The sequence below is a fragment of the Culex quinquefasciatus genome, chromosome 1 (assembly GCF_015732765.1).
Source record: "Culex quinquefasciatus strain JHB chromosome 1, VPISU_Cqui_1.0_pri_paternal, whole genome shotgun sequence".
Classification (NCBI taxonomy): domain Eukaryota; kingdom Metazoa; phylum Arthropoda; class Insecta; order Diptera; family Culicidae; genus Culex; species Culex quinquefasciatus.
In genome coordinates, this window is record NC_051861.1 from 193304 (window position 1) to 216152 (window position 22849).

The following is a 22849-nucleotide window of genomic DNA, read 5'->3' on the forward strand; positions in this document are numbered from 1 at the left end:
GCTGGAATGAAATGTGCTAGCTCCAGCAATAGAATTGTTATCTGGATTGAATTCCTGCTAAATGGCGTGAATATTTGCAATTTGATTTGATTAATTTATTACATTTTTCCAACACAAACCCAACGTTCCATTTTAAAGCTTTATTTTAAAAGCTGAAAGCAAGAAACTCCTCCTAACCGCGATCATCATCGCAAAAGCCGCAGGTCATCTGGTGATAATAAACCTCTAAACTGTTTTTAATTGCATTTTAATAATTTCATCAAGTCTCTTCCTCTTGCACGAACCCACGACCACGGTCATAAAGCTGCAGCGCAGCAAGGTGATTGAGAAATGAGTGTTCAAGCGTGCATCATCATCTTCCTCGGAGACGGAGACGGGGACGACGCCACCTCGGTTCGCAGTTCGCTGCGAACCAGTAAAACTTGTTTTGAGCCCGGTCAGTGCAAAAAGATGCAGCTTGCACCCCATGGCTGAACCAGAACCAGAAAATCTCACTCGACCGGCCACTACCAATCCTGGAAGTGTCTGCTTTTACCACCGGTAATTACTCCAGATTCTGATTTTTATTTTGTTTTTTTTCGCAAGCAAATTGTGAAAATGTTGGCCTTGGAAAAATTTCACTCCTGATAACCGAACTTCGGATAATCCAAACTTCGGATAATCGAGGCTTCGAATAATCTAGTCTGTATACCAAACGTTTGAGAACAATCCTGTTTAGGCCGTTGCAAATATTTATTTAAGTTTTTGTCCATCGATTCTAGCCAAACTCGAGGGGGAGCAAAAATTAAAAAAAATATAAAAATTTAAATTACAGGCCAGTTTTCATAATATTGAAGTATTGACGAAATTATTTTTTCGTCGAAAAAAAAACTTTTTGCAGTACTGTACAATGGATTGTCACAAAAATTCAAAATAGTGTTGATCATTTGTTTTCCTTTCTTCCTGCTTCTTTTTACTTTTGCAACGGCCTTAATTCTTCAAGAAGTTCTCATATCTTTGGTATTTCTGATTTTAATTCAAAACAAGTTACGGAAATTGCAGTCATAGAGATCAGAATGTTAAAATATTAGACAATGTCTAAATTGGCATTGCCACATTTTCATATATGAAAAACAAAAAATCTTTCAAAATCTGCTTGCAGATCAACATGATGACAAACAAAAACATAAAGTTCAACGATCCAGCTGACTACCCTGACGCACACACACACATCGAAAATAAAACCAAAAACGCCTTCAAGTAGACTGCCCGCAAAGCGAAAGCACGCGCAACTGGTCGAAAAGCTCGTTTCGCCCAAACTGTTATCGGTGCGAAGAAGAACGAGGGAAAGCAAAAAGCACAAAACGTAAAAGCGTATGTTTTGGTGGAGGCGAGAACTCGTTCGTCAATAGAGAATTTAAAGCAAAGCTAAAAGACGCGTGTCGCCACCTATGAACAAATAGCGTAAACCTATGATTTTTAGATAAAATGTGTTTTTTCCTTCCTAATCAACATTTTTATACAACTTATGCCGGATTCGGATGAGAAAAATTATTTCCAACAATTTGGTGTATAACTTTCCAATATTTGTTTGATTTTTCTATGAGAAAACTGTAAATTTAGAAAAAGATAGTAATTTGGACTATTTGGCAAGAAAGTCTGTCAAAAATCAATACAAATTGTTGAATATACGTTAACACATCTGTTATCAACTATATAACTGTTTATTTCATTGATATATACGGGGAAACTCATTTTTTCGTGTTCCAAAACATGTTTTTTAAAGAAAAAGGTCACAAATTTTTGCGCGCCCAAAAGTTGATGTTCATTATTTTAAAGCAAAAAATTTTTCTCGTCTTTTGCAACCAGTTTCATGAAGATTGATGCAGGGAATCATGAGAAATAAGCGATTTTGTTCTTTAATCGACAGAAAGGCATACGACTTTAGGCAAGTAACCTCATTTTGGCGCCACCTACATTTGAAACGCAGTCGCGCTGCAAAACCTCAATCACTCTTGAAATCCGTAGTAACAGTTCAATAGGGCGAATCTGCGTTTGTAAACAAGCAGTCTATCCCTTTCTTACGTGACGTGAACTGTCACTTGAGCAAAAGGGATAGACTGCTTGTTTACAAACGCAGATTCGCCCTATTGAAATGTTACTACGGAAATGTTTGAAAAGTTTCTGATGTTTTGATGTTAGTTTGACGCAGAGCAAAAAGAAAAAAAATATATTAATAATTTTAAATCAGGTGTTTGAAGAGTTTAAAATAAAGCTTTAAATAAAATTACTTATTTCATATGGTTCTTCAATTAAAATAAAATAATCCAAACACTATGTTTCACAAAATATTATTAAACTTGGTAAAGCGACATCTGTTAGAATACTTTCTAGTTATTTTTTTTGTTGTGCGAGGGGTGCATCAATGATTTTTACAAAAATACTTTTTTTTTATCAATTATGATTTCATGCCGTAAAATGTATTAAAAAAAGAACAATTTATATTAAATTTAAAATCATATGCCAATTGATGGACCCCTCACTCTCACCTCAAAATTATGCACATTTCGCTACTCGATAGCAGATGGCAGGTATCACAGCAAAAAAGCTCTTCGTCACTCACACAACGATGGTTCCCCTCCATGCGAAGTGGTGTAAAAAGGGGTGTTAGCCTGTACACACTGCGAGTGCAAATTTGGTACAAAATTTGGTTGTTAGTTTGAAGTGATAATCAAACATTTGAATTTTACTGCGTTTATATTTTCAATATAAACAAACAAATTGAACAAATAAAATTAGTATTATTACTTTATTGACTGATATTTGCATAACAATGATAAAAATGTAAAGATTTATTGTTAAGCATCATACTAAGTTGTTGAGGCAAACACGATTTAAATGTAAGACTTTGAATTCATTACGTCTAAGAATTTTTATGTTTGACGTTCCAAATCATTACACTGAGGTTTAAAATACATTAGAAACTTGTTAGAAATTTAAATATTTTAGAATTTTTTTGGTATGTTAATGATATTTATTTATTTGTTTATAGTTACGTTACACACTTTATTGTCGCCATGAGGTGTTTAAACAAATATATTTGAATGTTCGCAAAATCCTTCTAATCCAAACTAAATGTTCGCACCTACCATTTCCACCCCCTCGAGTTCTTTTTTTTCTCTCTCCCAAAGCCATAGCACAAACCACTCCGATTGATGGATGGGCGTAGCTATAAATAATACCTTCCCCTCCTGAGAGGGGAACGCCGTCTCTCTTTGGCACGTTACATCGCCTCGGACCGGCGGCGGCTCTCTCTCTCTCTCTCTCTCTCTTTCTATCACAATTTCGTCACTGCCGTCGCTACTTCGTTTTGCTATGCTTGTTTACAACAACCCGAACTGCCATTACTACTACAATCAGTGGCCATCACTTGGCGGCCCCTGCTTTGGTGGTAGTTTTCTAACTCTCAACGAGGAGGGAGAAAAAATTGGTATGATGGTTCCCCGAGCAAACATGGGTAAAAAAAAATAATAAAAAAAAATTAAGGACGAATTGAGTAATCATATACATTAGAAAACAGATATATTTTATGTTGGATTTGAGTTCGGTTAACGTGAAGACTTCCATCATTGTCATGATTTTTCGTTCAAAGATTTTGCGTCGCTTTCAATATTTTGACAAAAATCCTTCTACAAGTTGTTCAGAATAGTGCCCTACACATATTGATTCCTTTTGGTAATGATTATCGAATTCCTTGCAAAGTTATGGAAATCGTCATTAATCAATGATTGCCAACTAGGTGGTCAATGATTGTACCATACAATTTTATAAATTTTGAAACACATTTGATTTAGACCAAAAAATCTTTCAGTGGCTTCAAGAAGGCAACAACCCGCACATGCTGATTCCTTTTGGTAAAGAAATTCGTTAAATTGAATTTAACACAGAATATTTTATAGTGATGATCAATTTTCTTCGAAAATGATCAACGGCTTCACTTTAAGGATAATGTAAATTGAAAACATGGAATGTTAAACCGAGTTTTCATCAATACTCTTGACACAAGGCGGTTTCAAGTACACCCAAAAAGCAAAAAAAAAAAAAATTGCATTGTATACCCACAGGAAAAAAATATAAACAAAATGTGTCATAGTGGACTATTTGGTTATTTTAAAAAATATGTGAAATGAAAGAAATTCTTTTGAAAATATATTGACTATCGTTTGCATGAGAACAAATTAAATCATAAAAATAGTTACCGTAAACCGGGGTGACTTTGATAGGATTTCAATTTGTTTTCAGAATATTTTCAAACAGGTAAGGGTTTTCTCCAGATTATTATTTTTAAAACATGTACTGGGGTAGACCACACAAAGTCCATGCACTATTTCGGAAAAAAAGTTTTTCCAATAATGTTTAGAAAAATAGTTACGTTAAAAATTCTTAGTTTTAATTCCGGGGTGACTTTGATAGTCATAGTTTTTCTTGTTAAAATCATATTTAAGATGTTCAAACTTTATTTGTACGCTAAATGCACCATCACTAAAGTAGCTGATATAGTTTTTAAGAAAAAAAAACAATGTTTATATTTAGTTAACTAAGTGTATAAGCTTTTTAGCAAAATACATATAAATTTTAGGTAAAATTGTTAAAAAGTCGGAATTTTTCCTGAAATTTGTTAAAACTAGTTTTGTTTGTAAAATTATCGATTTATATTGCATTCTGTACTGAATTCGAAGCACGAATCAATAGTTTTCACATTTTACATGAAATTTGTTCAACTGAAATTGCCTATAAATTTGGAGATTTTTTTTAAATTTTGTTTTAAAAACACATATTATTTATTATTTACAAACTTTTATAACCTTCTCTTAGTGGAAAATTGTCCAAAGAATCCGAAAATGCATTCCGTTTTCCGATTAAAAATCATGTTTATTGAGAAAATCATGACACTTTGAGAAGTTCGAAATAATGACTTTCATCAACATTTTCTTAACTATAGTTAACTAACTTTTTAAACTTGTCAACATTTTATGAAAAGTTCTTCTTGAGGTTCTTTGAACACTTCTCTACCACGGTCAGTATGTTTCTAAACCATTCCTTACGTATTTTAATTGTACTCTTCATTTTGCGGAAAAATCGCAAACCTATCAAAGTCACCCCGGCTATCAAAGTCACCCCGTTTTACGGTAACCATTTTTTGAGTTTCCTCGTATGTTTATTTTTATTTTTTTTAAAGCACTAGGATGAGACGAACCTCAACAAAAGTTGACAGAAAAAAAAAGTTTACATTTGGAAATAAAACCTTTTTTTTAATAAAATTTGGATGAAATGTTCGGATTTCTGTTCTGTCTTTCAAATCCTACACCCAAAACTGGCAGCGCTAGTCCGAGAGAATGATGGTCTCGAGTCGAGAGAATAGTGGTACCATTCACGGACGCAGAGAACACAGCTCGAGATGGGCGATAGAACTATTCTCTCGAGGTTCATTTGCAAAAAAAAGTTCATCCGTCAAACAAAAAACCAAAAGTGTCGACAACGGGAATCGAACCAGAGACCTTTGACAAACCAATCCAATGAATTAGCTGCCTCGGCCACCACAGCTTTTTGACCAAGGAGAAGTCAGAAGTCGATGTATGACACTTGTTGGAGATTTATTGATTCAACTAACGAATGAACTCATTTGTTATGATGGTGTGAGTGTGTACAATTATTCTATCGATTTTGGCACTGAGCCCTCAATAAATTTTGAGAGAACGATTATCTCGACTCTGAATTTTGGGTGTAGTAAGTAAATCCTATATTCTCTTTAATTTGAATGGTGGAAAGATTTTTTTTGTATGTAATATCATTTGTTTCTGGCATAAATGATACTTTTGTGTTATAGACTTTGGTTATTTAAATTTGTTGTCCCTTGGTTTTAGCCATGGGGTAGTCCTAGTTTCAAATTAGCAAAATATAACTTTATGAAAAATAATGTTTTTCTTAATGTTTTAAGTATTATTCCTGTATTAATGTTGTTTTTTAAAATAATTTTCTAACTGCTTAATTTTTATTTGTGAAATCTGTGGTGTAAAAATTTTAAGAATGCGACAAAAATTAAAAAGCATGAAATATGAGAAATAAATAAAATGAAGCATGACTTATGTTATTGTTGATACCAATTAGGCCGTTGCAAATATTTTTCAAAGTTTATGTCGCCCCCCTTCAAAGTCGGTCTGAATGGGGAAAATAAAACATTTTAACGAAAAACTGAAAAAAATCATGAAATTTAAAGTTTAATCTACCGAAAACCAGTTAAATTACATTTTCCTGCGTTTATAATCATATTTAGCATGTTTGAACTACTTTTAAATTTTCATAAAATACCAATGTACAGTCCCACGAAAAGTTTTTTCTTCGTGAAAAAAAAAATTTCCGTCAATACATCGATATTTTGCAACTGGACGCGTGAAAAATGCATTTAAAAACACTTTTTTCATCTAAATGTTGAAACCTAGGCTTGTAATATATTTTTTTATATTTTATTTTTATTTTTTTGCCCACCTCCCACCTCTTGACTTTGGTCAGAGCCGAGGGACATAAACTTCAAAAAATATTTACAACGGCCTTACAATATTGCAAATCACCAAATTATAAAATTTAAATGATCTGCATGCAGCTGATCTCCCTCAAATTAAATTTCCAGCAAAAAAAAAAAATTGCAAAAGGGCTCAAGCAGGCGTAATTTTCACACGAACGACACACATTTCGCATTTAATTAAGTTATAAAAGTCAATCGCTCAATATTCGATCTCCGTCGACATCGCTCGCACGCCGGCCGCATTCGCGATTCCAGAGTGTGTACTGTGTAGTGCAGAATGCAATTGCACCAATCAGCGTGTGATGCGTGTGCAGGACATAATTTATACAATTGCGCATACCCGGGCTGGATGGAAACTGCATCTGATTATGGAGCCCGAGTGTGGAGGCTACAAGTCTGTGAGGTGAGCATCTCTCCCTTGGACATATCGTGGTGTAAAATCATTTAAAGCAAATCAATGGAATAAATATTCATTCGTGAGCATCGCGTCCCGAGACGAAGAAGATTCGAAAGAAGAACCGAACGAACCGCGACTTTTTCACGCGCGATCGTAAAAGGAAAGCCTCTCCATTCAAGCGTAAAAACGGGAAACACACACTTGAACTGCTACGCTGGGACAGTATGACAATATAGAGGCACCGAAAGTATGCTCACTACATGAGTTGGAGATGGAGACATTAAACGGGGGAACCTCGGCGAAGAAGCACAATGTGTCCGCGGACGACGACGCACAGCTTTAGTTCATTAATTTGTGTTTTATACACTCTGGGGAATGCGCCGCCAGCTCAGAACTCTCGGTACTGCCGAGGTGGAGGTTTCTTTTTTCTCCACTCACATGTCAATGTGACTGGACGCCGATTTCACGTGACAGAATTACGATAACAGTTTGATGTCTAAATTGTCACACACCGATCGGCCTCGGAGGTGTCTTGTAGTACAACCGGTATGAGTTGGTGTTAATTTGTTTTAAAATGATCTATTTTTGATTGTTTGTTTGTTTTTTTTTTTCGCTCCATAAAAAACGACTGATCGCAATCATTCATCTACCAGACGCCACCAGAAAGTGCGCGCGCGGTGGCGGCCTCAGAATGGAAACCACAGGAGAGAGCTCAAAATTTAATTCGAAGTAATTCAATTTAATGATGTGATAATAAAAGGCAATAAATTTGATGAGAGTTTCTCATGTTTACACAGCATTGGACGGGCGCGACGGCGTGCCGGCTCATTCAGCTTCTAATGGAGCAATTTTCGTTAGTGTTTACGATGGGAACTTAATGGCGGCAATAAAACCATGCGGCGTGTGAGCTTCGGTCCTCGCCGCGTCAGAGTGCTGACCTAGGGCAAGCCAATTTTGCTTCTGCTTCTTCATTTTGGTCGTACTTCCGATCTTACGCCAAAAGGTACGGTACCCCTTTTGCCTGTGAATCGGTGACAGTCTCCGTCTAATGACAGAAAATGCAAAAACGTTCGTTACATCATCAAATAAAAAAAAAGTTGGTACAATTTATGGCCATCAGGCGAGCTGCAACAGTTGCCGTCGGCAGTTTGGTTTCAGTCGGCTGGCCAGTTCGACCGTGGAAGCAGTGACACCGATCGGAATCGAATTAATTATGTTATCAACTTGTTGCGAGTGGTTTGGAGCTTGTGGACTTGTCTCCTCTCCAGCCCGGCCCGGCCCTGCTCAGTGTGCAGTGTGTGGTTGCCCCTCTAACGTTAAACGAAACACTTCTCTCGTTGCCTGTGTGTTGCTTCCTCCTGGCCCCACTTCACAGAGAATATATATTGGAAAATGGTAAAAGTGAGACTCCGGTTGTACATGCGGCTGCTGCTGGTGGTGGCCAGGCCGGTACGTGCACATTTCGCACCAGCCTCGATTGCTCTCGTCACCTCCATCCCATTGTAACCCATTACGGTAATGGTTCCAAGTACAAGTGGTACGGTCATGTTTACAATATGATGAAACTCGCCTCGCATGGCCTTACCCTTGATTTGCAGGCTTTTCGAATTATTTAATGCGATTTAAATAGCAGGGCGCTTTCGGGGCGACAATGGATTAAGTGCAGAGGGCACTTATCCGATTGGCGAAGATATATATATTTCACTATTTCAATCAAACGAATCGTATGAAAGTTCATTGCTTTACCGGCTTGACTGTTGGTATTCAAAGCTAGCGTGTTATAGATTGACAACGGTGAGAACAAACCAGTTTCGCAGCATTCCACGCAATCTTAGTATAAGTGGCTTCAGTCGTTCTTTATTGATCTCATAGCAAACAATTTGTTTGTTGTAGGTACACCAGCGATACGGAAAGTGAAGTTATAAATATCAAAGATTTTATTTGTTTAAGAATAACACTCAAACGCTTGGGCAGTAGGGTGCCCAGAATATGGGACTTTTTCTCAAAACCTCGCTCCACAAGCTGAATATTGTTCCTTGGCCTATTTTAGGACTCTGAGTCAAATATGAGCAAAATCGGTCAACATTTACCCATTGATACTCGGAGGTGAAGTTTGTATGGGAAAATTCAAAAAAATGTATGGAAAACCTAATTTTCTTACGGTTTGGTCTGCAGGGTGCGCCACTTCCATCCAAATATTTCCAAAAGTGAGATTCTTATTGGAAATTTAATGATCTACAACTTTGTAGAACATACCAAGTGTGAAACTCGACCCTGAAAAGTTATTAGCGATTTAAAAAAGTCATTTTTGTATGAAAAACGTTTTTTTCTCCAACTCTAGACTCGGGTATCAATGGATTAATCTCAACCAACTTCGCTCAAAATTTACAGAGATGCTTAAAATAACCCAAAAAAACCGTTTTTTGCTTGTGTAGCAGGGGGTCATTTTTTCTGGGCACCCTATTGGGCAGTCATTTGACCACTATTTTTTTCTTCAAAATCTTATAACTTATACACCCAGAACTGGGCATCGGCATACGAGAGGATAAAGAGCACTGTTCGGTAGTAAAATGGTACTGTGTGCGGACGGAGAGGATAAATCCAGAAATTCGAGAGTACTTTACTCATGGGTTCATTTTCTAAAAAAGTTCATCTATCAAAAAAAAAAATAAGTACCGGTACCGAGACTCGAACCCAAGACCTTCGGCTTATTGAACCGTGCCTTTGCCGTATGGGCCACCATGGTACGGTGACTAAGTGGCGGTCATTTGGCGATATAAGCCACTCAATAGGATGAACTGTTTCAATGAACGAATGAACACGCGAGAGGTCTTTACTCAAGCAAAATAGTACTTTCCCCACGAATCTTTTCGGGAGGACTATCCCCTCGGCCTTTAACTTTGGGTGCATAGAATTGACCAAAATGAATGGTTCCAGTTGCAAAAGATCTAGATTTGTCTATATTTTTAACTATCAGATGGGGGACCAATATGATCCATTTTTAACGGAAATATTCCCATCTCCACCGCACACCAGGGGGAATTTGGATGACGAAAATTGACGATGCTCCACTTTTTTAAGAAGATAGAGGAAAGTCTCCACGGTACCAGCAGGTAAGTTTCGCTAAAAACCTAAAAATTCTGTTTATTTTATCTAAAACTAGGATTAGTGAATTTTCACGATTTCGCGGACAGCGTGAAATTCGTCAAATTTGAAGTTCCGTGAAATTTCATGAAATTTATCAATTTTCTCAAATCATTGCTAAGAAATAACAACATAATAAATATTTAATCAATGAAGACTTTTTAAGTAAATTTTATTAGTTTTCAATTGAAAAACCATTTGAAGAATTGTTAGCAAAACATACTATAACATAAAATTGTTACATCTTTTACTAAGAAGTGAATGCTACGAATACTTAAATCATGTTAACATAAATCAGTCAAAGTAAAAAATATATGCTCGGAATCATGAAGTTATCACAAGAATGATATCATTTGATTGCAGTTACCAAAAAGTTTTTTTTACAAACTTTTTAAAATTGACCAAACATGTATATTGTGATAAGTTTTTGAAAGATTTATTTTTAATAATCAGTTAAAAGCAAACATTCATATAAAAGTAACATTCAATAGAAAAAGTCATCTTTCCTTAAGTCAATGTACCATTGACCGGAGGAGCAAACAATAAGAATAGAATGAAAAAAAAAAAATGAATTTCATTAGAGTAGAGAAAAACAAACATGAAACATCAATAAAAGTTTATCAGTTTTTTTTTGACAAAATTTTGTGATATTTTCATTCGCTGTAATAACAATTTTAAATTTTTAAAAGCATAATTCTAAATGAAATTAGAAGATTCATGCATAGTTTATTCAAGACTTAATGATTAGTATTTTTGATCTATAAAATCACCTTATATCATATTTTTGCTAAGTTCTGTTTAATTTTAACGATATTTGATTATTTGGTTGAATGGTTCCTGTGGAAGTTTAAAAAATACAACTTTTTTGTTTTCTGTTCTCAGTTTGAATAAAAATTTGAAGATTTCGTTACAGATTATATTATTTCTGTATCTTGATTTTTATTTTAGTTTTTGAAAAGTGAGAATACGTTTGCCCTACATTTCAAAATAAATTTATATCTCATCCATAAACCACGTGAAGACTTTTTTTTGGAAATCAAGAAAAAAAATGTGTCAAATTCAAATTTAGTAAAGAACTTTTATTAGTTTATTGAAAAATAATACATAATGAAACAAAAAAGCAGTTTCGGTTATTTTTACATTAGATTTTCACGGTAATTTTAACATTTTTCACTTTCCGCGAAATTTTCGTGAAATTTGGTGTTTTGAAATTAGGGCCCCGTGAAATTTGCAATTTTCGAGCGTGAAAAATCACTAAGCCTATAAACCTTAAGGCGGCATGGAAAAAAAAGGCAGCCAAAATTGGCCCAAAGAATGTCTTTTTCAAAACATTGAAAAAATTACATGGAACAAGTAAACCACCAACTCCAGCATTGAGCTACATTTTGATAAACATAGAAATAAATCCAAATTGAAGCCAGAAGATCGAATAGATTTCCAAAAATAACCCTCCAAAGTTAGTCAAACAAAATCGATAGCAACGAAAAAAATATAATATCAGCTGGACGAGTTACCGAAGGCGTGGACATTACCACCTCATATTTTTCCACCGTAATTTTAGGCTAATGTCCGAGTCCATCTGGAGTGTATTTTCCGCTCGAGTAATAGAGTGGAAAATTTCCTTCCCAGTCAGCCCGGTACACCGCCCCCATGAATGTTTGTTGCCTGGGAAGGCGTTGTATTATTAATTAGCAGCGAACACGCGAATCCTAGCCACTGCTGCAACATAATCATAGACCTTGAACGGTACTACGCTCTCTCTCTCTCTCTTCGTGAGGTGCGTAATTTGATCGCGGGAGGCTCCCTTTGTTGCATGCATTTGCTACTGGAAATATTTGTTCTGACAACTGTTCAGCCATCGGGTACTGATAGAAATACTTTTTTTTTTGTTTTCTGAGGTACCAGGAATTTACTCAAACAGTACTTAAAAATTGGTTCAACGAGGCTAAACCGAAAGAAATGCACTACAAAGGTTGCATAACTACAAAGGAAGTGAGACCTTCAACCTTACGCAAAACGAGCCCAAGATCCATTTCTTCCAAGGACGGGTTCGATTTCTCTTTTCGACAAAGAACGGAAACTGCACAGCCTAGAGAAGAGCACGGATTCGTTCAGCTTTCTAAAGTCGACCTTCAGCTATCGAACGCTGCTGGGAAGGAAAATGTTTATGAATGACGGAGAACACACCTTTGCCTGCGGGCCTGCTGAAACAGAGAGGACTGGGACGCACGAAAAAAACAACAACATTGTCAACATTACGTATGTACGGGGTGCGGGTTTTTGTTGCTTTCTTGACTTGACTCATGCACTCGGCTAGAAGCTTGAAGCTTGAGACCTAGAGAGCTGCAGAAAATCATTCTTTACACATAGCACCGGGGCACGTCTAATGAATATTCAAGAAAGATGTCATTTCCAAGAGCGTTCGTTGTTTTTGCTACACCTTCGATGAACTTGTTTCACGTCGGGGTGTGGACCACACTGGATCGAACCATATGATTTCAACGGTTGGGGTTTTTGTTAGGCGACCTTCAATATTGTATAAGGTTTTTAAATTATAAAAGTTATTTCGGCTAAAAATATTAGGACGCAAAAATAATAAGTGGTTTTAAATTTGCGATTTCAAACAGATGGAAGCGCATCGTGTCGTGAACAAAACTATTAATAGACTGATTCTACGTGGTGTGACTAGAAATTGGATAGTGTTTCGTATGACAAGTGGGACTTGTGAAAGCGCCACAACCGTGGGCAGCAAACCAAACTGTGCCATTGAGTTTAGTCGGGTTCGAGACTCGAAAGTATGCTATGATATCATATATCATGATATTTGCGCAATCACAGATCCGATAGAGGTTAACGTAAGTAAGATTCTTTCAAAAATATCAAATTTCAATTGGTAATTAATTTCATCTGAATAGCTAGTATTCGTCAATGCTAAAATAAATCAACCTTGAAAAATAACTTTGAATTGCGGCAACGTCCCAAACGTAAACCGCCGCGGCCAGATCTTGGCACCACCGTGTGCTTGTCACGATCGGAATGATTCTGTCTGTCAACTTGTCGTACAAGCAGCAGCAGCAGCAGCCAACGGCTCTTTCCGCTTCGGAATCACATGTTGAAGAAGATGTCGCACATCCAGCAAACAGCACAACAAAACAAGCGATCGTAAAATCGTGAAACGCAAGATTGACAGTGTTTATGGGTCGATTTATTTAACCGTCTGAGGGCCGCATCAGTGTTGCGGAAAATGTTGCGCTTGCCATGGACAACCGCGAAAGCGTACCTTTTCCCCGTTTTTTCTTTTCTTCGAAATTGTTGCTCGTTTGTCCACAAACAGGGGAGCAATTACGGCCAGGAAAAAGCTTTTTACAGTCGGATTAATTTATTAAATTCTGTCCCCCCGCAGGGGGGCGCACGAAGAAAGTCACTGAAAGCAACAACCTGATAAAAGGACACAAGTAGCCGCAAAGTGCAGGTTTCACATTATTATAATTATCATGTACTGTCACGGACCTGTGTGCGGGAGCGGGAAAAAGATTCTAATTAAATAATAATATGGAGAAAATCCTTTTCACCACGCGCAGCATTTTCCCGCTTTTCCGACCCACCTCGTGGGGGGTCGGCTGAGGAATCTTCCGCAAAACCAAGTGCAGCAAACCGCGCGCTTTGCTGTCTGGTGGTGTGGCTATCTTATCTGCTGCATCAACAGGAAGCAGAATAGCGAGAAAAAAAGCGAGAAAAATCCTTCATGCCTTTCCGTTTTTTTTGCTCTCCGTGCTCTTCCTTCTGCGAGACACTGTGGCTTTGAAAGCTCTCCGCTGGTCATAAAATGATCCCCAAAGTGTGTGCGTTTGTGTGCTCCACTTTGGTGGCAAAACTTCACCGAGATGATCAATTAGAACTTCTAATTGCAGGTCATCATCAGCGAACGTGAGGGCTGCTGGGCGGTGTTGTATAGGTATCCGTAGCATTCCTCCACGGTTTCATTGCATCCTTGCAATTTAGTGAATTTTTCTCGGCTTCACTTTACGCATAACTGGCATCGTGCAGCAGTTTCTCAGCACGCCAGTTAACGCTCGCAGTGTATGCAAGTGTGCCGATGCGAAGTGTGTTTTACTCTGCTGAATTTTGAGTATTTTATAATTGCATTTTTATAGAAGTAAAAGAAACTGTGTGACGGAAAGGAATTCTTTCCTGCGCTTTACCAAGTTCCACTCGTGATTCAATGCCTCGTTTTTTTTCCTCTTTCAAAAAACCTCCCCACACTGTTTGCTGGTGTTTGGCTTCTTGGCGAAATGATTTCCGAGCCACTCTCGGAGGCGTAACGCAGACAAAGTGGAACGAGAAGCGTACGAATGCAGAGTATGTGGCTGGCCTGGCCTGTCTGGTGTTGCTTGGCTGCACATTTCCCGGCCAAGTGATCTCTGACTGGTGGAAATTGATACACCGAACCGAGCTTGATCGAAGCAGCATAAATATGTGGCGCACGAGATCAGTTTAGTGTCAAGCTGAAAAGCTGAATGAAGTTGCTTGAGTGCTACTGCAGCGGTTCAGCCGACAGAGTTCGAAACTATTCTCGGGAGTAGATAAGTAATTGAAAGTAGACTCTTTTTTTTTGTTCCCTACTTCCAGCTGCCAATAATGTGCTCCACAATTTCATAACACACTTGTTAGGTGTTTACTGAAGAGCCCCCTGATGGGAAGTACGCGTGGTTTGTTTATTGGGATGATAAATCATTACAAGAGCTCTGTAAATAATCCAATATGTTTATTGTTCTGGGATGAGGCGCCAGCAAGCAGTGCAACTGCCTGTACAGGCATATACAAACAGACGATTTTCCGTCCCAGTTGGTTTCTTGAAGCATGAAATTACTATGGCAAAATACGTCCCTAGATTAAAAAAAAAAATAACTTTTGAATAATAATCAAATAATACATTGTCTTTCTAAAATGACACAGCTCACCTTTTTTAAGGGCAATTTCAATATCTTCAAATTTTTCGTCAGATTCTTTTACTTAACAAATATTAGCTAATATATTGTATAAATGCTATGGAATCATTCTAAGAAACCAAGCGTCTCCATAGAATCTCATTTAAAAAAATGTATTTTTTTAATGCGTTTCAAAAAATGATACCTCATAAAAGTAACGAAACAAATGTTAATTTTGAATCTTTTTTTCACTGCTGTTTTTTTATCAGTCAAATTGAACAATTGATTAAAAAGGGCACTTTAAGTCTTTATGCAAATTTTGAATTGGGATAACATATCGGAAAAAGACCATTTCCATAAATGCAGTAATATTTTGAATTTTGTAATAGTAGCATAACTGCAATAATTTATAAAGCATTTTGTGTTTTAGTTTGCTTCCAAATTTTAAAAAAGTTGGGCTAGACATTTGAAATTCAATTTAATATTGAAAAGTGTTTCCTAAACAATTTAAGACTGGATCTAATTGAACTTATTATGTAAGCGAAAGGATTATATTTTTGAATGCAGATTTTATGATTGTTTGAATTTTGATTTTTGATTTTTGGAAAATGTTCTGCAAAAGTCAAAATTAAGTTTTTCACAGTGTTCACCACGAAATGCTTCATTCTCGATTTCGTAAATTAATAACTATTGTCGGAACCCATTTTGCCTCCAACACAACATTGTTTAAAACTATATCCTCGAAACCGTGCTGCAGCTCGTAATTACAAGTTGCTGATTCGCGACCCCCAACATAATAATTTATTCTGATCACGGGGGTAGCAAAAAAAGTAAAATAAAAATGCAATAAAAAATGAGCCTCTAATCCACGGGGAATCAGCAGAAAATAACAGTCCTCGAAAATTACACATGCTCACATTCTCACGCCAAACAGAGCCGCAGGGGGCAGGCAGGTAGGCAACAAAGGCAAAGGTCTACGAGTTTTCAATCTGCACGCCCCTTCGGCCGTCATTATTGATCGCGCTGTGATCGGTAACGCTGCGCCGGATGGACGAGACGGCCACGATTTGGCCCCAGACAAGGTGGGCAGTGTGGGCAGTGTTGCCGGCATGCCGGTACAAGGCAACAAAGCTCCATTATTATAGGATGCACTAATTTGGATGCCCCTGGAATACTATGTTACACATTGTTGCAAGCGCGCAAAAGCGTGTTTCAAACTGCCAGTGGCGTCGTGACGGGATCGTGTTTTCTCCAGCAATCAACTCTTGTTTTTCCTGTGTTTTTTTTTGTTTCGTTCAGCGATTCATATGGCACGCAGATCGAATTACCGTACATACACTGACCGGTAATTATGATGATTATCGAGTTATGAATACATTGTGGGAGCTTCCACGAGCTGCACAACTCGAACAATGCTCAGCCACTGGGTGACCAGCGATGGTGGACGTGGGACCGCACACAAAAGTGTAATTTCGATCATTACGAATTCTTCCTTCACACATCGTTTCACTGATCACTTTAGTATGTGTGTGGAGCAAATTGTTATCTGTTTTTAATAAAGAAGATCACTGTTATTATCGCTGGGCAAACGGTTGTCAATGGTGTATACTTTACGAAAAATGGCTGTTTTACTTTTCCTTCCTCCAAACAACAGCGATCAGCAGCAGCACGTTAAGCAGCTGTGCAATTTTATGCCTAAAGCTAACAACCCTTGAAATGCATCAACAACATCAACCACATTGCATGCATAGTTTGTGCAGCAGCAGTTCTGAAGTTCGCATTGAATAATTTATGCTTGTATTAAAAAATTGAAACCGTTTCCATGCAAACACACCACTCATTCTGTGTTCAAAAAAAAAACGCCAAGCACGAAAAAAGAAACGAAATGCATTGCCACGCTTTACATGCACTTGAACAAGTTTAAAAAATTCAATTAAAAATATTCACATTTTTTTTTTTTGCTGCACCCGGCACAATTTGCTAGACCCGGTCTCGAGCCTGCAGCCGGCCGCCAATGAAACGCCACCGCGCACTCACCTCCAGAAGCTTCCACCTCGCTGTCGTCGTTCTACCGAGCGAGACGAAATCATGTTTATCTAGAGTCAATTTGTTACGTTATCTTGTACGTCTGGGCGAAGTAACTTCACGTGTGTGAGTGTGTGTGCGAGCAACACCTTCTGTGCCCGGTTGCTCGGTAAACTTTGAACGATTATGATAATTTTTAATTGACTGCTGATAATTAACATTTAAAAAGTGATGTACGCTGAATTCCACGGAGGTGTGAAATGTAAGGGTTTGAGCCACCCATTTCAATGATAATTGCATTATCGTTGTGTTTAAGATTGTTTGTAAATGTTATAAAACAAACAATACTGAATTTCCTGATGAAAAAAAAATATTTATTTCAAAAGCTTGTCGCAGTAGATAACATTGAATTGTTGCTAAAAAAGGCTACCATCAATGGGGGTGACTATGGGTCAAAAAACGATACACCTCTCGTAATTTCTAAATAACAAAAAAAAAATTGAATAACATCGAAAAAATTTATCGTAGAATTGTTCTTAGATATTTCACTAACATTTTCCCAAAATATGGTGTAATTTGATGGACTCTACCTTAAATGGCAATCGTTTGAAAATTGACCCGACTCTCACCCCTTTGAGGGGGTGACATTGGGTCAAATGAAACTAAAATGATGCTCAAATACAAAGATATAGTAAAAACAAGTCATCCAACAGTGTTTCTTGTTCGAGGGAATCGTATTGACATGCTAAAATATTTGAAGTAGAGATTTTCAAACATTTGGGTACTTTTTGATCAATTCCAACAAAAAATTTAAAAAGTTAATTTTTCGAGAAGTCTTTTTGGCCAAAAACGTACCTCAACTTAAGACAGCTGCAATAAGACAGGATTTGTTCTAGGAACGTGATTTATTTCAGAAAAGTCATCTTAAGATGTCCCTTGCAACAGAATCCCTTGTCCCTTTTAACAGAATTTAGTTTCATTGAGAAGTACCTGAGCAATGGTAAAATCCGTAAAAAAAATACTTTGCCCCAATCTCACCCCCAGACCCAATGTCACCCAATGATGGTATCAAAAAAGTAATAATACGAACCAAAAACAAGTCGATCTATGAACGATTTCTCATTCCACCTTCAAAATCTAAGAGAACATTTTTAACGCTTTGACTTTTTAATGGTTGGTCATAACAGAAATGATAGTTACAATTTTAAAATAAATATTTGAATTCATAATTTACAACATGGCTTGGTGATTCTTCACGCTCAAAAATTAAAATTTTCTCGGGGCCATAATTCGAAAAGTTGGTGTTTTCGACTGTGAAAAATGTAAAAATTACCTTGAAATCTTATGATAAAATAACATAAAATACTTGTTATAGCTTATTTAGTATTATTTTACAATCTAATGATTTTCTTGTTTATTTTAAAAGAATTTCAAAACCCAATAAAAATATTCTGAAATGTTCTAATCCCCCCCTTTCGAAGCTTTGATAAAAAATCAAGTAGCAAAAAATAATCTATAATAATAACAAAATCATTACAAAAAATTCTTCTAATTCACGACATAAACATTAAATAAAATCATCAAATTTCTCTTGTGATTCTACCTTCAAAATAAAATTAGTTAAATTGATATTACAAGGGATGACAATATGATTTACTTGGGAAAGTGTCGAAGAACAGCTAAAAATTGCGAAACAACAAGAATTTTGTAAATAGTATTTCAAACCACTTTTTCATACCAATTTGGAAACCTTGGCTTGAAATTTAAATTTATGAAAATATTAAAAAAAATTGCATCGGCCTTAGTTCGATAAAATCTAACCCATTGATACTTGAGGTTTATATTTGCCAAATTTCAACATTGTTTTTTTTGTATCACTGATGAGTAATGATTATGATCAGTAAAATGCGTATTTAATCTAATTTTAGATTTCCAGCATTATCTTCTTTTCTGAACAGCACCAATTTTGCTCGAATTTGAGAGTTATTTTCAATTCTTCAATAATATGTACTCATTTAAAGTCCTACGCCCTGTGAACAGCAATTGGGTGTTATAAATTGATATCTTTACTTAAAAATCTTCACAATTTTATGAATTAAGAGTGCACAGGAACCAAGGAAGTTGTTTTTCATTTGCTCCGTTAACGATGCACATAAAAAGAGCGTTTTGCACCGATATTTTTAAATACATTTTCTAGCATTTTGAAATCTAAGGGCACTATCGATATAAATTGGATACATTTCCTTAAGTACTGTTTGTAGAGTTATTTGCAAAAAAGTTTGATAATTTTACAGCCAGATTATTGCAAGATTGGGTTTCGACAATTTCGGAATAGTAAGGCAACTATTTATTTGGTAGAAGTAAAACCTCATTGAACCATTGTAATTTATCCATGTAAAAGAAAGCAGAATAAAACGATGTAATGGGGATGGCAAATATTAAATGTCTGGTAGTTGAATTAATTGATTCAAAAAGCTTTGCTTATATTTCAAAGCAAATCATTTATTTTAATCAGCAAGTATGTTTTATTTTAAATTGCAGAGTATTTGAAGAAAAAAAATTTCCTTGGTATATCTAAAGCAAAGATAAATCTTTTCATAAAACTTGTTGATAATTTAATTATGGATAAAAAATATAAAAGTTAGAAAATAAAGCAAAAACATATTTTCCAATTATAAAACAGTTTTTTTAGGCTTGTCGATAAAGCGTCCTACTAACTGAATGCTTTTAATACCGATTTATGCATGAATCATTATTTCAATTCAGAGTTCCCTAGTTTGCTGTTTAATTACTGCAGTAAAGTGAAGTTATTTCGTTCATTATGTTGAATTTTTTTTATATACCAAAACAAAAAAATAATGAAAAAATAATCATTGAAGAATTGAATAAAAGTTACAATAAAGTCGTTAAACAATAATAAAATGCTAAATTTTATAGGCAGCTTCTGTTCATAGATTTCAAAATACTTTTTAATAATATTTTCCATTAGCTACGTAGTTTTCTAAGTGATACGGCTCATTTAATACTCAATATCATAATGAGTCAAAAAACATTAGTCAAAAAAGACAAATCAATCAGTTTTCGAAACACTTTTGTACAACAAAATCAGCGGCTTCGCCGCGATAGCATGCGCCTGATTACCCCATCACAATTATATGACCCCCAATTTACATAATTTTGAATACAATTTCGAGTGTGTGTGCGCTACTACTGATAACACACCCATCACTTCATAACAAATTTCGGCAATTCAAAACAAATGAGCCCCGTAAACGTTAACTTTGGTGATCAAACAGTGGTGCTACACGCTCTTTCACATTCTACTATACTAAGCACGAGCTCACAAGTAGAGTTTGTAGCGCGTCGGACGACTTGGTTGGTCAAATGCGCGCGCAGAATATATAATGGCACAAAATTGACAATAAATTATTTCTGCTCGATTTTTTTCTTGCTCTGTTCTGAAGGTTCTGTCCCAGCGAACGAGCATGGATAGACGGAATTCTGGAAGTATTCGCGGCGAAATATTTGGCCGAAAATAAAAGTAACACCGGTGTGTGTTTGGATAATAAACGGCGATCGTCGGAGCAGCCGCCACCGCAACGACCACGAATAAAATAATAATAAAAATATGTTGGCCAGCGAACCCGCTCCAGACAGTCAGAAATGCCGGTGACTAATTTGAGATCGGCGAGCGAATGTAGGTTAGTTGGACAGTTTCGGGCAGTGTATGAGTCAAGTTCGGGACTGCGTCAGTCACACCGTTACGGATGTTTTGTTTGGATAACGTGGTTTCGTGGTATGAGACGTGGAAAAGGACGCCCATAAATCTTGGCTGCTTTCGCGCGGGAAGTCTGTGCAGCACAGAGTGGGATAACAAGGTATCAATTTGTACTTATCGGTGTATCGGGGCGATTAAACGATCTTTTACCTTTTTTTTATTTTTTGCTTCCCCCTTGTGGTGCGTAAGAAGATCCCTCCAACTTCCTTCCGCCAAGAAGTGCACACTATTAATTGATTTTTCTTCCTCTTCTTTGTTTTCCTTCATTCACACTCTCACTTTCACTGGTGAAGGATCATCCGCTGCGGTTGTCACCGAAGATGACGGTATTCATTTCCTTTCTTTTCTTCTCTCCCCCTTTTTGAATTTTTATCCGAATTTGAATCCAATACTAATAAATTATCTCTCTTTTTTTCTTGCGTCGCCGTTTCCTCGGTTTTCTATACGACGACTGCAATCGAATCATAAATCTTACAATTTTTTGCCTTCGATTCTCACTTTCGGCCCTCCTGTTGCTCGCTGGCGCTGATATTTCTCGCGCGCCGTTCAACTTTTGTCACACTACGGCAAGGGGTCTACCGAGTTGAAGACACATAATTAGGAGACACTTTCTACCTATTACACCGCAGGACTTCCGTGAGGACAATGGCTTCGACGAGGTCGACGACGATAGGAACTTAATCAGTTGTAATGCCGTGCAATGATTTCACGCTAATCACGGTTTTCGGCTTCGTTGCACAATTGAAGGACACTTTTGAAATGCCGTCATATTCACCACAAATATTCGCATTTTACACGCAACGATGAAGATCACCAATTACAGGAATACTGCAGCCTTGTCGCCGTTTGCACAAAAAAACAAAAACTCGTCACCACCCGCGGTAAGCAATTGCCATTGTCGCGCGCGCCGGATTGCTTATTTTCTATGTCTTATTTACCCGAATGTCATGCAAATACTAAGCTGCTCTAATGAAAAATCCCTTGAAAAAACACACGCTCACGCGGTACCGCTGCGACGAACTGAGAGCGCAGTGTGTGCATCGAGCGCCAAGTTAGACCGACGACGACCGTCCAAACTCAACTCTGCGCCAACAACAACACATCAAACAATTCCGCACCGCTGAATATACCTTCTGCTGCCTGCTGCTCAAACACACAACAAACCCAGGCCCAGAATGTGCCAATCCTACGATACTCACTACACACGCTCGCTACGTGTGTGCTGTATAGATTGTGTACTCCACGCCGAGAGCAGCAGCATTTGCGAGCAAAACGAACAACCGAGCGGACGGCCAACGAATGTGAGTGAATGAAGTTCTCCTCCAAGCAACGAGCTGCTGAGCTGCAACCAAAACCCAACCGGGTGGAAAAATAGCAACAGCACGGCAAGACAGAAAGGGAAAATGGCATAGAAATCCAAAGCCCGAAGAGCAGCAGCAACAGCAGCAACACAGCCAACATCAGTCCAGCAGTCGTCAGTCAGGGCAAAAAGGCGGTTTTTTATTCTGTTGTTCGTGTGGAAGGAACGCAAAACACGCGCGCTCGCATCAGAGAGTTCCCTCCTCGCCCGTGAGTGTCGTCCTGCCCACCAACAGGGGGTTCTTCTGTGCCTCTTGGTGTTGGTGAGTGAGTTCTGCCGATGAATGGAAGCAGCGGTTGTGAGAGGGGTTGCAAGGGGCTCGAAGAAGCATGCTTTCATGGGACAACGTTGCCAAGTTTGTGGCAGCTCGTGCTGATTAGGGTTGGCAGATGGAGGAGGGGTTTGTTATCAATGAAATGTTGGTTACCACCATGGGTCTCCATTGGCTGATTTCTCATAAATGGACTTGGAAATGGAAGTTTTAGTTCTCTAGTTTATCAAAAAAAAACTGTGTTTTTAGGTTCTGGTAATTTTATGGTATTTGTCAAAAGCTGACTGAGATATCGTCATGATTTAAAATCCGAGGTTTCTATTATTCGACATTCGTTTTTGTTTTACTTTCACATTTTTGTGTTTCACTGATGTGAGTTCTGTT

General features: G+C 37.3%; 1 protein-coding gene across 4 annotated transcripts in view; it reads right to left on the minus strand.

The window, feature by feature from the left end:
• LOC6053351 (homeotic protein antennapedia) overlaps positions 1-22849 on the minus strand; it is a 96268-nt gene that overhangs the window by 16076 nt on the left and 57343 nt on the right. The window contains exon 1 of one of the 4 annotated variants that reach the window (XM_038259131.1): positions 20985-22108. The exons of the other annotated variants lie outside the window; for them this stretch is intronic. The gene's annotated coding sequence lies outside the window, so the exon portion shown is untranslated. Of the gene's footprint in view, positions 1-20984; positions 22109-22849 lie in introns of those variants that run through there. 4 annotated transcript variants of the gene reach the window in all.